Raw genomic sequence first — 13,063 nt, 5'->3', positions numbered from 1 at the left:
CAGTTTGCAGGGAGAAAGGACCGTTTTTATTATATAAAAGTACATGTAGGGCACTGGGCAGATCACTAGGGACAAGTGGGGTGTGTATTTTTTACATACAGTACTGTAATCTATAAGATTACAGTATACTGTATGTATAGTGTTTGTTTACCTTTTTGAATTTGGCGCCGTCGTAACGTCGCAGGGAACGGAGATCGGCGGCACAGGAGGACACTGTGTGAATCGAGCGAGGTCCCGCTCGCTCACACAGCGTGGTGGCATCGCTGGATCCAGGAACAAGGCAAGCGCGCGCTGCAGGCTCTGCATAGCTACCCCGAGCGGGGTTACCGATTTTAGCACAAAAAATCCACCCCGAGTCACGCTCGGGAATACCGCCAGGAGGGTTAACATCACTGCTCCCGAAAAAAACATTAGTTTTTAAAACCTTTTTTTTGCATTGATACATGTCCCCTGGGGCAGGACCCAGGTCCCCAAACACTTTTTATGACAATACCATGCATATAAGCCTTTAAAATTAGCACTTTTGATTTATTTCTCCCATAGACTTTTAAAGGGTGTTCCGTGGCATTCGAATTTGCTGCAAACACCCCAAATTGTTCGCTATTCGGCAAACAGGTGAACACCCGATGTTCGAGTCGAACTTACGTTCGACTCGAACATGGGGCTCATCCTAAGTGGGCTTTAGGCTGGGTTCACACTGATACGACACGATTGTTGTAGGACCAATGTCGCAGGGCAAAGTAAGCAGACAGTTGTACTTCGGTCCTACTTCCATCCGACTTGAATGAATGAAGATAAGATTTCGCTCCGACTTTGAGGTAGTCTGACTTGTCCTTTGACCAATCAAAACAATCCCAGTGTGAGATAATCTCCTTTTACTGCTGATGTAATCACCATGTCGGAGGTCACAAGTCAGATGGTTAGGATGGCTTTGTTCCGACTTCAATGATATTCAATGGGCTGAAGTAGGGCCAAAGTCAGACCAAAGTAGTGCAGGGAGCATTTTCAAAGTCAGACCGACTTGTGTCAGACCAGTTAAGACGGCTCTCATAGGAAATCATTGATTTGCACACGTCATGTGACATGAGCTCCCAATGTCGTACAAGTGTCAACCCGGCCTGAATGTAGAGGCCGTATATATGCAGCCCTATGTAAACACTTTTCTGTGCTGGGAGCGCCCCCAGCACTGTCGCTGGCAGGGACTGGAAATTTCCCAATGCTTACTTGCAATCTTGAACTTTCCAATCATGTGACCATTGTGACAGCCAATCACAACGTTCCCATGATCTGAATGCCTGCCTCCTAGCATTAAGAGGCTCTTAAAGGGCTGGGAAGCAGCAGCGGAAATGAAAAATGATCCCACAGGCTGCTTGGCAATGATCATCTGGTTCTATGAGGTTTCTATTATGGCGAGTCAGTGCCATTAGATGTGGAGTTACAATATTGACTCAAAAGACCTATGTGAGAAAGTATTCATTGATGAGAAATAGAAGCTTTTAGTAGTTATATATCAATTTAATGGTAAAAACATAATAGTGTGTATTTATAGAAAACATTTGCATAGTTGTTCTTTTATCAAAACTGCATTTAAATTAGTTCCATGCAAAAAAAATTATTATGCTATAAAATTAGCAATGCAAATAAATTACTGATGCATCTTAGTGAACTGCGCACTTTGCTGAAGTTCATAGGTGTTTTGTTGATTGCAGCACTGCAGAGGTTGTATGTTCTACTCCTTGCATACTGTTTTTCTGAACTTGTCATATACCAGAATGTCAGCAGTTGATTGCTTGTCAGTTTCTGTCACTTTAATTCTCACTACCTGATATTGCAGGAGAGGTTCTGCAACACTCAAGTCAGTTGTTTTTGTTAACCACTTCAGTCCCTTTTTTTTATGTCAAAACCCCCCTTGAGTCTCACATTGTTTTTTAGTTATTCAGTTCCACACATTATATTTAAGGTTTTGTAGTCTACCCTAATGTATTATTTAACTTTTTTTTTTTCTAAACAGATAGGGCTTTAAGTTGGCAGCAAATCTGGTTGCATTTGTTTTTATTGGGAATAAATAGCAAAATAAATTGAAAAAATAAATTATTGTAATTTTTTCCCCAATGTACTCTCCAAAATATTTATTCCAAAATCATAATCAACAAAGTTTGCTTATTAAGTATGGAGTGATCTGTAGAAGCTAGATGAATAGCTAGTCCAGCCTGAACCCTTGTAGGAGCCTCTTTCCTAGTGTTTTAAAACTATGTTTGAACTCAAGTGGTTAAGGGAATGATCACCTTTAATGACTACCTTTGAAAATGCTAGTAGACTGGCTTCCAATTACTTTAAGGCTAGGTTCACACCTAAGCGAATTGAGTGCGGTTTCAACCGCATCCAAATCGCAGGACATTTTAAAATACATTGTTTTAAATGAGGCTGGTTCACATATGTGCGATGCATCCGCACTGCGCATTGCCTCCAAACCGCGTGCGGTTTTTATGTCTTGCGGTGCGGTTCAGGTGCGAATTCAGTCCCATTATCTTCTATGGGTACGCAGCTGAATTCGCAGATCTGTTCATTTCTCTTCAGTATATGTCTCATTCAGTTCAATACACTTCCCCCCTCCCCCTCCCCTCTCCCAGGTCTCCAAATTCGCACCTGATCTGCAACTAAAATGCAGTTGATCTGCAGAACACCTTATAGAGAAATTCGCAAAGACAACAGAGCTCCAAAACGCAACGCACTAGTGTGATTCTGGCCTAATACTTTCTAAGTCACTGAACTGGAACAAGTATGCAGATCAGGAACTCTGACTTAATTGTAGCTTTAGTGGCTTCACTGATATGCAAAGTCAGTAACCTCTTGCAGCCAGTGATAAGACATCTTTCACCTACTAGTCTAAATAGAAATGTGGTTGGTAGCCAAGGATAACTGTACTTTGCAACTTATCATTGTTATTTGTACTGATTTGTGGAATAAACGCATTATCTTTACTCATTCAAGTAATTTAGTTGCAGTCATTGGATGTGTAAAAGGCACTTAAGTGGATTTACTAAAGACAAATAGGCTGCTCGCTTTAAGGGGAATTTTCTCTTAACTTGGTGCATGTGGTAAAATTTCACTAATGAGCAAGGAATATAAAAAAACAGCATTTTTGTTTCCACATTGGATGGTGGAAATCAACAGTGCATCACCTCACTCATTAAGCTCTGGGCCAAATTCCTTTGCAAAGTGAACAGCTTATTTGTCTTTAGTAAATCAACTCTACTGAGTGGGAATTTAGGGACAGGATGTTGCACTAGGTAGATTAGGTAGAACTCACTTCCTGTCCTGTAGACTCAACAAGAAGTGAGAGGATCTGTTTCCACTGTTATGCCATGTACACACGTGCTGGATTTCCGACGGGAAAAGTTCCCGTCGGAAATCTCGAGGGAAAAAACGAGAACCTGCTCAGTTTCCCCTACACACGGCCGGTTTTCCCAACTGGAAAACTGCGATGGGAACATGGGAATGCAATTATTTTAGCAAATAAAAAAAGCTAAATACCTTTTCTCTCCACTTCTATCAGCGTCTGGTTAAAGTTTGTAGGAGGAGGTTTCATTCTCACCCAATTGTCCTATGAGGCTGCAGGACCCCTGTCTGGACAGTGCTGGTTTGCTCTGTGTTGGTCACATGCCCTCTCCCAAGCAAAAAAAACTCTCTAACACCTCATACACACGATCGGACTTCCATCAGACTTTTCCATGGATTTTGGTCCGAATGGGCATTGGCCGTGGACTTATTCTGCATACACACGGCAAAACATTTTCAGCCAACTTTCACCAAATCACATGGTTTTTCAGCTCTTTACCACCACCCTTTCTTCTGCTATTGTTGGCTGATCTTTAATAATTGGTTCAGAGAATACGTGTTTGTACTTTGGACTTTAGTCCAATGGACTTGTGTACACACGATCGGATTATCCCCCATCGGACATTTGTTGCCAAAAAGTTTGAGAGCATGCACAGCGAACATTTGTCTGATGGAGCATACACACGGTCGGATTGTCCGATCAAACACGTTTGTCGGACCGTTGTTGTCAAAAAGTCAGATTGTGTGTATGGGCCTTTACAATACACACCAAACTGATCATGTGCAGCTTGCCCCAAGGGCTCTGTAGTATCAGGAAATGGTTTGGGGGCTGTGGAAGAAGGGGAGAATCAGAGAAGACAGGATCAAACAGCCTTTTTACACAATGCAGAGGATTAACCCCTTAGGGTTCCACAGTGAGTATAACAAGCATACTTTAGTGCATATACACACTGGCTTTACTGTTGTGGGTTTAGTAAAAAAAATGACTGTAATTGGAGCACAACAAAGAGCCACGTGCAAAGTATTGCATCAAAAATTGTTATTAGACGACCCCTGTTAAACAGGGGCAGAAAAATTGGGCCTTAGGCACAACACAACACTGCAACCCCTCCCAATAACTGTAATTGGAGCACAACAAAGAGCCACGTGCAAAGTATTGCATCAAAAATTGTTATTAGGCGCCCCTGTTAAACAGGGGCAGAAAAATTAGGCCTTAAGCACTGGTGGCGGAGCCCAGAAACACAACATTTCTTACTAGCTATCAGCAAGAAAAGTGAGGAGGAGAAGGATATTCAATCAGCAGCATAACAGGACAGTCACTCAGCATCAGCATACGCAGTCTCAAAGGGATCTGACATTTCAACAAAAAATTATTATTTAGTAACATCAGCATCAGGTGCTTGGTAGCTGGTGTTGATCCAAGCCTGATTCATTTTGATGAAGGTCAGTCGATCAACAGAGTCGGTGGAGAGGCGCACCCTGTGATCGGTCACAAAGCCTCCAGCAGCACTGAATGTGCGTTCTGAAAGAACACTGGATGCAGGGAAAGCCAGTAGCTCAATTGCATACTGTGCAAGCTCTGGCCAGTGATCCATCCTCAAGACCCAGTAAGCTAGAGGATTTTCGGTGGGGAAGGTGTCCAAGTCGGATCTTGCCTCTAGGTATTCCCGGACCATGTAAACCAGAAGCTGGCGATGGTTGTTGGAACCGGTCAGACCTTGGGGCTGCGGACTAAAAAATTGTCTGAACGCTTCGGTCAGACGGCCACCTTCTCCACCGCTCCTTCTGTGACTCACCGAAGCCTCAGCAACACGTTGTCCAGGGCCAGGTTTTGGTAATCCCCCCCGGTTCTGGGAACGCATTGCACAGACCCTTCTGCAAGGCCTCCCGCATAAGTTTCATCTTCTGCTCCCTCTGCGATGGCAACATAAGGTCCGCAACCTTACTCTTGTAACATGGATCAAGGAGAGTTGCCAGCCAGTAATGATCTCTCTCCTTGATAGCACGAGGATCCTTACGCAGGCTTTGCAGGATCAGGGAGGCCATGCAGCGTAGGTTTGCAGAGGCATTCGGGGCACAGTCCTCTGGGTCACTGAGGACGACAGGATCGGCAGCCACCTCATCCCAGCCATGTAAAAGTCCACGTGTTCCTTGGGACTGTAAATGATCCCTTGAAGACTGCTGCTGCTGAGTGCTAGGCTCCACCTCCATGCTGCTGATACAATCATCCTCCTCCTCCTCATCCTCCTTCTCCTCTTCCTGTGTGCTAGGTGGGCAAGCAGGACCACTGTCTGGATAAAGGGGGCCTTGAGAGGTAAGGAAGTCCTCCTCATCCTCCCTCTGTTCTGCCTCAAGGGCCCTGTCCATTATTCCACGCAGCGTGTGCTCCAACATGTGAATAAGAGGGACAGTCTCACTGATGCATGCACTGTCACTGCTCACCATCCTCGTGGCCTCCTCAAATGGTGACAGGACAGTGCATGCATCCCTGATCAAGGCCCACTGGCATGGTGAAAAAAAACCAAGCTCCCCTGACCCAGTTCTGCTGCCATATTGGCACAGGTACTCATTGATGGCCCTCTGCTGCGTGTGCAGCCACTGCAGCATGTCCAACGTAGAGTTCCATCTGGTGGGCATGTCACAGATTAGGCTGTTTTTGGGCAGGTTGTATTCCCTTTGGAGGTCTGTCACCCGAGCAGTGGCATTATATGACCTCCGGAAATGCACACAGACTTTCCTGGCCTGCTTCAGGACATCCTGTAAGCCCGGGTACCTGCCCAAGAACTGCTGCACCACCAAATTCAGGACATGCGCAAAACAGGGCACATGGGTGAGTTTTCCCTGTCGCAGGGCAGAGAGGAGGTTGGTGCCATTATCGCTGACCACCATTCCAGGTTTCAGCTGGCGTGGCGTCAACCACCTCTGAGCCTGCCCCTGCAGAGCTGACAGAACCTCTTCCCCAGTGTGGCTCCTGTCTCCCAAGCACACCAGCTCTAGCACCGCATGGCATCTCTTGGGTTGCATTCCTGCGTAGCCCCTTGTACGCCTACGGAGCACGGCTGATTCTGAGCAAACATCACCACAGGAAGAGGCCACAGAGGAAGAAGAGGAGGGGGTGGAGGAGAGAGGTGTGTCACAACCAGTAGTAGTGTTTTGGAGGCGTGGTGGCGGAACAACCTCCAAAACTACTGTACCTTGCCCTGCGTCCTTCCCAGCTGCCAGCAGAGTCACCCAATGGGCCGTAAAAGACAGGTAACGTCCCTGTCCATGCCTGCTGGACCATGAGTCAGCGGTAAGATGCACCTTACCAATGACCGCCCTGTCCAGCGAGGCATGGACATTGCCTTCCACATGCTGGTAGAGAGCCGGAATCGCCTTCCGTGAGAAAAAGTGGCGTTTGGGTACTTGCCACTGAGGTACTGCACATTCCACAAACTCACGGAAGGGGGCAGAATCTACCAACTGAAAAGGTAGCAGTTGAAGTGCTAGCAATTTCGCTAAGCTAGCATTCAACCGCTGGGCATGTGGATGGGTGAGAGCGTACTTCTTTCGGCGCTGCAGCAGCTGGGGCAGGGAAATTTGTCTGGTACTATCAGTAGATTGCCCGCATGTACTACCACTACTAGGTTGTGACCATCACTGCCAGATTGCTGTCCCTCTCGGCCACCCCCTCTTCCTGGGCTCACATCAATGCCTTCCTCTATCTGTGTTCCATCATCGGAGCCTTCAAAACGCTGCGCATCTTCATTCAACATGTACCCAACACTGTGTTGAAACAGTTCGGAGGACTCCTCAGGAGGACACGGTGGAACTAGGGAAGGGTTGTGTTATGCCATTGTGCAGAGGGAAGAGGAAGCCTTGGCAGCTGCTTTGCCAGACAAACTAAAATCAGTCTGTGTGAGAGAGGATGAGGAGGATGAGGACGGCTTGGTCATCCACTCTACTAATTTCTCTGCATGTTGAGGCTCAACACAGCCAGCTCCCGAAAAGAAGGACGAGCGGGCCACGGCCACGTGCTGAAGAGGATGCACCACGTCCACCACCAGCGTTGCCTCTACATGCAGAGCCTGCTTGCCCTCGTGACTCTCTGCCTCTGTTTGTTGTCCTTCCAGACATTTTAATGCGTTCAGGTGTAAATAAACAACACACATGCACTTACAGTAAATGCGTTTACGTGCTATTAAAGAGCAAACTTGCACTTACAGTAAATGCGTTTACGTGCAATTAAACAGCAAACGTGCACTTACAGTAAATGCGCTTACGTGCTATTAAAGAGCAAACTTGCACTTACAGTAAATGCGCTTAGGTGCGATTAAACAGCAAATGTGCACTTACAGTAAATGTGCTTACGTGCTATTAAAGAGCAAACTTGCACTTACAGTAAATGCTTTGACGTGCTATTAAAGAGCAAACTTGCACTTACAGTAAATGCGTTTATGTGCGATTAAACAGCAAACGTGCACTTACAGTAAATGCGCTTACGTGCTATTAAAGAGCAAACTTGCACTTACAGTAAATGCGCTTAGGTGCAAATAAACAGGACATGTGCACTTACAGTAAATGCTTTGACGTGCTATTAAAGTGCAAACTTGCACTTACAGTAAATGCGTTTACGTGCGATTAAACAGGAAACGTGCACTTAAAGTAAATGCGCTTACGTGCTATTAAAGAGCAAACTTGCACTTACAGTAAATGCGCTTAGGTGCAAATAAACAGGACACGTGCACTTACAGTAAATGCACTTACGTGCTATTAAAGAGCAAACGTGCACTTACAGCAAATGCGCTTAGGTGCAAATAAACAGGACACGTGCACTTACAGTAAATGCTTTGACGTGCTATTAATGAGCAAACTTGCACTTACAGTAAATGCGCTTACGTGTGATTAAACAGCAAACGTGCACTTACAGTAAATGCGCTTAGGTGCAAATAAACAGGACACGTGCACTAACAGTAAATGCTTTGACGTGCTATTAAAGAGCAAACTTGCACTTACAGTAAATGCGTTTATGTGCGATTAAACAGCAAACGTGCACTTACAGTAAATGCGCTTACGTGCTATTAAAGAGCAAACTTGCACTTACAGCAAATGCGCTTAGGTGCAAATAAACAGGACATGTGCACTTACAGTAAATGCTTTGACGTGCTATTAAAGTGCAAACTTGCACTTACAGTAAATGCGTTTACGTGCGATTAAACAGGAAACGTGCACTTAAAGTAAATGCGCTTACGTGCTATTAAAGAGCAAACTTGCACTTACAGTAAATGCGCTTAGGTGCAAATAAACAGGACACGTGCACTTACAGTAAATGCACTTACGTGCTATTAAAGAGCAAACGTGCACTTACAGCAAATGCGCTTAGGTGCAAATAAACAGGACACGTGCACTTACAGTAAATGCTTTGACGTGCTATTAAAGAGCAAACTTGCACTTACAGTAAATGCGTTTACGTGCGATTAAACAGCAAACTTGCACTTACAGTAAATGCTTTGACGTGCTATTAAAGAGCAAACTTGCACTTACAGTAAATGCGTTTACGTGTGATTAAACAGCAAACGTGCACTTACAGTAAATGCGCTTAGGTGCAAATAAACAGGACACGTGCACTTACAGTAAATGCTTTGACGTGCTATTAAAGAGCAAACGTGCACTTACAGTAAATGCGTTTACGTGCAATTAAACAGCAAACGTGCACTTACAGTAAATGCGCTTACGTGCTATTAAAGAGCAAACTTGCACTTACAGTAAATGCGCTTAGGTGCGATTAAACAGCAAACGTGCACTTACAGTAAATGTGCTTACGTGCTATTAAAGAGCAAACTTGCACTTACAGTAAATGCTTTGACGTGCTATTAAAGAGCAAACTTGCACTTACAGTAAATGCGTTTATGTGCGATTAAACAGCAAACGTGCACTTACAGTAAATGCGCTTACGTGCTATTAAAGAGCAAACTTGCACTTACAGTAAATGCGCTTAGGTGCAAATAAACAGGACATGTGCACTTACAGTAAATGCTTTGACGTGCTATTAAAGTGCAAACTTGCACTTACAGTAAATGCGTTTACGTGCGATTAAACAGGAAACGTGCACTTAAAGTAAATGCGCTTACGTGCTATTAAAGAGCAAACTTGCACTTACAGTAAATGCGCTTAGGTGCAAATAAACAGGACACGTGCACTTACAGTAAATGCACTTACGTGCTATTAAAGAGCAAACGTGCACTTACAGCAAATGCGCTTAGGTGCAAATAAACAGGACACGTGCACTTACAGTAAATGCTTTGACGTGCTATTAATGAGCAAACTTGCACTTACAGTAAATGCGCTTACGTGTGATTAAACAGCAAACGTGCACTTACAGTAAATGCGCTTAGGTGCAAATAAACAGGACACGTGCACTTACAGTAAATGCTTTGACGTGCTATTAAAGAGCAAACTTGCACTTACAGTAAATGCGTTTATGTGCGATTAAACAGCAAACGTGCACTTACAGTAAATGCGCTTACGTGCTATTAAAGAGCAAACTTGCACTTACAGCAAATGCGCTTAGGTGCAAATAAACAGGACATGTGCACTTACAGTAAATGCTTTGACGTGCTATTAAAGTGCAAACTTGCACTTACAGTAAATGCGTTTACGTGCGATTAAACAGGAAACGTGCACTTAAAGTAAATGCGCTTACGTGCTATTAAAGAGCAAACTTGCACTTACAGTAAATGCGCTTAGGTGCAAATAAACAGGACACGTGCACTTACATTAAATGCACTTACGTGCTATTAAAGAGCAAACGTGCACTTACAGTAAATGCGCTTAGGTGCAAATAAACAGGACACGTGCACTTACAGTAAATGCTTTGACGTGCTATTAAAGAGCAAACGTGCACTTACAGTAAATGCGTTTACGTGCGATTAAACAGCAAACGTGCACTTACAGTAAATGCGCTTACGTGCTATTAAAGAGCAAACTTGCACTTACAGTAAATGCGCTTAGGTGCAAATAAACAGGACACGTGCACTTACAGTAAATGCTTTGACGTGCGATTCAACACCAAACGTGCACTTACAGTAAATGCGTTCACGTGCGATTCAACAGCAAACGTGCACTTACAGTAAATGCGTTTACGTGCAATTCAACAGCAAACGTGAACTTACAGTAAATGCGTTCACTTGCGATTCAACAGCAAACGTGAACTTACAGTAAATGCGCTCACTTGCGATTCAACAGCAAACGTGAACTTACAGTAAATGCGTTCACTTGCGATTAAACACCAAACGTGCACTTACAGTAAATGCGTTCACGTGCGATTCAACGGCAAACGTGAACTTACAGTAAATGCGTTTAAGTGCAATTAAACACAAAACGTGCACTTACAGTAAATGCGTTCACTTGCGATTCAACAGCAAACGTGAACTTACAGTAAATGCGTTTAAGTGCGATTAAACACAAAACGTGCACTTACAGTAAATGCGTTCACTTGCGATTCAACAGCAAACGTGAACTTACAGTAAATGCGTTTAAGTGCGATTCAACAGCAAACGTGCACTTAAAGCAAAGGCATTTAGGTGCAAATAAACAGGACACGTGCAGTAACACCCAGTACGTTTAGGTGTAAACTACACAGCACACAGGCAGGCAATACAACAGGTTAGAGCACTGCAGCTATGCACAATCTCCTGCCTGACAAATACTAATAGCAGATCTAGCTAAGCTATACAGTGTATAAATATATGTACAACTCCTAGGGATGTATATATATTCTCTACACACTGTATTTCAAGCTAAACTGACTACCCTGCTCTATCTATCTATCTAAAAAGATAATCTCTCTGTCTCTCTAACTGCTCTCTGTAACAAGCCGGAACACACTACACGAGGCCGCCCGGAAGGCGGCCTTTTATAGTGTGGGGCATGTGCTAAAGCCCTGAGCCATAATTGGCCAAAGCAACCCAGGCTTTGGCCAATTATGGCTCTTCGTTTTTTGCGCGCTGTGATTGGCCAAGCATGCGGGACATACAGCATGCTTGGCCAATCATCAGCGCGCAACACCGCAGTGAATTATGGGCCATTTTGCGTCACTCGAATTTGGCGCGAACGACCCGTTATGTTCGAATTTCGGCGAACGATCGAACGGCTGATGTTCGAGTCGAACATACGTTCGTATCGAACGCAAAGCTCATCCCTATGCAATACTGACTCATAAGACCTATGTGAGAAAGTATTCATTGATGAGAAATAGAAGCTTTTAGTAGGTATATATCAATTCCATGGTAAAAACATAATGGTGTGTATTTATAGAAAAAATTTGCATAGTTGTTCTTTTATCAAAACTGCATTTAAATTTGTTCCATGCAAAAAAAATTATTATGCTATAAAATTAGCAATGCAAATAAATTACTGATGCATCTTAGTGAACTGAGCACTTTGCTGAAGTTCATAGGTGTTTTGTTGATTGCAGCACTGCAGAGGTTGTATGTTCTACTCCTTGTATACTGTTTTTCTGAACTTGTCATATACCAGAATGTCAGCAGTTGCTTGTCAGTTTCTGTCACTTTAATTCTCACTACCTGATATTGTAGGAGAGGTTCTGCAACACTCACAAGAAGGGCAGCAACTAACGATTATTTTCATAATCGATTAGTTGACCGATTATTGTTTCGATTAATCGACTAATCGGATAATCGTAAAAAAAAAGTGTGGTGTACAATTTAGTTAATATATAAAATAAAATAAAAAAGCAATTTATTCTTAAATATCCATATGCAGTGGTAAATATAAATAACCAACTACAGTAATTGTAATGAATTATATTACCTCCACTTTCTCTGGGTCCAGATGCTGATCTTCCCTGCACAGAGTCTTTAAAGTTATTTTTTTTTATAAAAACAAACTTCTTATACTTACCTGCTCTATGTAATGGTTTTGCACAGAGCAGCCCCGATCCTCCACTCCTGGGGTCCCTTGCCGATGCTTTTGGCTCCAGAGTGCCTCAATAGCAAGCTGCAAAGTATAGTATAGAGTGCCCGCTATAGCAAGGTAAAAAACCTTCTGCCTTTAGAACCACTCAATTCCAGGACTACATGTCCCATGAGGCATTGCTCCTCACACTTTCACATTCACAAATTCTCAGGCACTTAGTGACATGTATGGATGGTGTACTGCACTGTATTTCCTGATATGTAAACAAATAATGCATACTATATGTAGGCCAACTAATCAACTGGCCGATTAATCGATTGTGAAAATAGTTGACAACTATTTTCATAATCGATTAGTTGTCGATTAATCGATTAGTTGTTTCGGCCCTACTCACAAGTCAGTTGTTTTTGTTAACCACTTCAGTCCCTTTTTTTAATCGCAAAACCCCCCTTGAGTCTCACATTGTTTTTTAGTTATTCAGTTCCACACATTATATTTAAGGTTTGTAGTCTACCCTAATGTATTATTTAAAAAAAAAAAAATTCTGAACAGATAGGGCTTTAAGTTGGCAGCAAATCTGGTTGCATTTGTTTTTATTGGGAATAAATAGCAAAAGAAATTGAAACAAAATTATTTTCTTGTAATTTTTTCCCCCATGTACTCTCCAAACTATTTATTCCAAAATCATAATCAATAAATTGTGTTTATTAAGTATGGAGTGATTTGCATTATTGCATTCCCCATCTCCTAAAAACCTACCCCAACCTATTTATACTCATATTCACAGAGCTCATCAGCTGCAAGATAT

The sequence above is a fragment of the Rana temporaria genome, chromosome 4, assembly GCF_905171775.1.
Source record: "Rana temporaria chromosome 4, aRanTem1.1, whole genome shotgun sequence".
In the NCBI taxonomy this organism is placed as follows: domain Eukaryota; kingdom Metazoa; phylum Chordata; class Amphibia; order Anura; family Ranidae; genus Rana; species Rana temporaria.
Note: the sequence above shows the minus strand (reverse complement) of the source record.